This window comes from Mus pahari, chromosome 5 (assembly GCF_900095145.1).
Source record: "Mus pahari chromosome 5, PAHARI_EIJ_v1.1, whole genome shotgun sequence".
Lineage (NCBI taxonomy): Eukaryota > Metazoa > Chordata > Mammalia > Rodentia > Muridae > Mus > Mus pahari.
The window spans coordinates 142,067,858-142,071,291 of record NC_034594.1 but is presented as its reverse complement, the minus strand read 5'-3'; the positions used below and the strand labels follow the sequence as shown (position 1 = coordinate 142,071,291).

Below are 3,434 nucleotides of genomic sequence, written 5' to 3'. Positions count from 1 at the left end.
AGAGAGAGAGAGAGAGAGAGAGAGAGAGAGAGAGAGAAGAGTGAAGCAAAACTCTAGAGACATTTTATCTACATCAATTGTCCAGTGGCCATTTTTGTGTGTTCTGTGATCTAGAAAAGAAGTGCTGTTTATAACATCACTTATATTTTTTTTTTTAAAAAATCATGTTCTGATGATGAACTTCAATTGGCTATTTCTTCAGAGCCGCATACACTGGGCATAGTGACAGAGACCTATAATCCCACCGTATAGGATGCAAAGGTGGGTAGATGAGAAGTTTAAGGTTATCCTTTGCTCCATAGACATCATGAGATATACAATGCTTATAATATATACACTTACGTGTGTGTGTTTGTGTGCGCACACACATACAAGCATGCATATATGTGTGTTCCTCTTCTCAGAGCTGATACCTACACCAGAACACCAGGTACTCCTTTCCTCTTTGCCTTGGGACACAGGGAACAGTGTGTTTAGGAGAACACTGTCACTGAGCTGTTGTCCCTGATCTAGTACATATAGGCTTGAGAAGAAGACACTGAAAAATCATCAGGGAGTCCAACTGACCTACTTATTCATTTGTAATCCTGAAGAAAAGGATGAGGAAGATTGCATTCATGCTCACCAAGCAGTAACCAATGAAAATAATCAGTGATAAGGTTCCAGCCACTCTGAATACTTGGCATCTTCACAAAAACCAAGCCAGAAAACAAGCAAACAAATCCCTCCAAAAAGAAAAAAGAAAGAAAGAAAGAAAGAAAGAAAGAAAGAAAGAAAGAAAGAAAGAAAGAAAGAAAGAAAGAAAGAAAGAACCACTTCACAGAGTTGCTGCATGGCTCTTAAGAGTTCCCAGAAAAGAGCTTCACCCTCCATTGCCTTCCTTCCTGTTAGAGTGTGGGAATCATACAAACCAATGGGAATCCAAAGAGGTTCAAACTCACCAAATCCGTTTCCCATTTCTAGATGAACTTGAGCGTATCTGACATTAATTTAATTTCAAAATCACTTTTCTTTGGAGAGAAGAACTTCCTAATGTGTTTACAGCATCAGCTATGGTCCCCTAGCTTTCTTCGACTACACACTAGGCCCTTCCCCCTGACTAAATGACATTAATACTGATTAGCACCAAATGATTTGTGTCTCCTTGGGTCTGTTATCCTTTTGTGTTACAAGGAAAAAGAAAACTTGTTTTGAAATAAAATCAATTGAAAATGTCTGGTAGAGCATTTAATCAGAGGGAGATAACTCTGGAGATGGGTCACACCTTTCAAGCTGCAAAGGTCTGAATAGTAGTAGCCTCGTGCAATGGTAAATCTGTTCCCTGGGTGGGATGTTGGCCAGGGGATAGAAATCCCAGAAAGCCACAGACCACCTTAGTCCTTCCTGCCAACGAGTAGACAGAATGCAAGTTTTAACCTTTAGTTGTATGTGCAAATGTGCAAGGCCAGCACCAGGACTCACTACAAACAAAAGTATGGCTGACTTTTTAGAAATAGAACTATATTCAAGAGAACTTGATTGAGAGCCGAGAGAAAGACTCTGATTCTAGATGTTTCAAGGATTAAGATGGTGTTTCTGGCCCTGGTAGTGTCTGGAACAACTCCAAAGGGCTCATTGCACACAAGAAACTACATAGTAGACATTTTCCCATCATTAGAAAATATTAATGGATACAAGAATGTGTTCTTGCTTCCTAAAAACAAAACAATAAATTCCTATGGAAATGTGCACACACACCTGTTAAATGTGCACACACCTGTTAGCTACCATCTTCAGCCACCCCCACCAACTCCCTGGGATCTTCTGAATATGACTGCTTAAAATTGCAATCACCTAGCATGACTAAAGACACATGAAGCCACCAGATGACTGCAAGGATCACAAAGTGGCTGAGTTCTGTTTCTTTCTTTAAAGTAACCAGAGATAGAGAAGTGAGAAGTGGAGGCTGGTGATGAAGCTTGGTGAGTGCGTGCCTAGGATGGCCAAGAGTCTGGGTAGATTTCCGGCTCCCGAAATAAAAACAAGAAAGAGAAGAAAATGGAAAACAGGATGAAAGCTGGTGGGCGGGGTTTAAATGGTGCACACATTCGGTTAGTCATATCACTCATATAGGGTCTATGTTAATGAGGAGAGAACCTGAGCATAATGAGAAGCTTACATCCCACCATGTTAAAGAGACAAGATGTGCTTGGGACACATCTGGCAGTCACAGGAAGGTTTAATTCTAGATGCCAGACACATTTCAAGAACACCCACGAAGAAAGGCTCTCTGCAAGGAGTTTGGGGGAGTGTAGGGCCTCTTTTTCAAAACTGGTTTCCAAAAGACTTGATCTTTTTTCCTTGGTCAGGGTAAAACTCAATGCAACCCAAATCCTTGTTGCAGATGCCCCCTGCTGGCTACAAAGAAGCATGAGCTACATGCAGGCTTCTTCCACAAAGGTGAAAAGACTATGTGTTATCTTCCCTCTTCAATAAATACCCGTGTCCGACACGCACGCACGCACGCACGCACGCACGCACGCATGTGCGCGCACACACAGGATGCTTGTTATTTACCATCTTTGGCTACCCCCTCTCAAATCTTCTGAACATGACTGCTAAAAGTCAATGATTGACTCTCAGGACCAGGGAGAAGGCAGAACCGGACCATTTAGATGGAGAAAGACTCCACACTCCACCACTCTACTATTTCCATCTGGTTAAAAACAAAACACCCATGGTATTTGTTTTAACTATCCAACAGTGTGTTACATGAAAATTTATACCTAATTTCTCACCTCATTTTCATAATTTATTTACAGTATCTTAGGCAAACGACCCGAGGGTTAGTCTGTATAAAATACCCCTTAGTGACATAAGCAGTAAGAAGGTGGAGAAGAATAGCAGAAAATACACAGTGTCCCCGTTGTTAAATAACTGAGATGTGACTTCAGCAATGACAGCTGTCTCCCAAAGCTCATGCGATTAATTACATTAAACGACATTCTGAACTATAAGATGGTTGAAAAAATGGAATTGACAACAGTGGCTGTCAATTATGACATATTTATAGAAAACACATTTACCTCTTCCGTCCTTCGAGCTCTTGTTACCTCCCACCATTTCCTGTCAGACTTAATCACAACAATTGCTATTCTGTGCTTCAGCTCTTACCTGAGCTGTCCCCAAACAGTTGTCACTCAGATGCCCTCACAGGCAAAGGTCACAAAACACTAGGGAGGGGCTCAGGCCCAGAAACTGTTCACTTTGTGTGAGCAGGAAACAGCCAGAAACTAGGTGTAAAAAATAGTGTCAGGCACTGTGGCATGTACATATAGTCCTCAGGCAGGAGAGTTGGAGACACACAGATTCTTAGGTTCTCACTAGGCAGCCTAAGCTACTTTGTGAATTAAAAGCCAGTGATGGGGCTCTGTCTCAGAAAGAGACAGAGAGAG

At 41.7% G+C, this 3,434-nt stretch overlaps 1 protein-coding gene across 2 annotated transcripts in view; it reads right to left on the bottom strand.

The window, feature by feature from the left end:
• Rgs5 (regulator of G protein signaling 5) overlaps positions 1 to 3,434 on the bottom strand; it is a 43,542-nt gene that overhangs the window by 24,986 nt on the left and 15,122 nt on the right. The window lies entirely within an intron of this gene.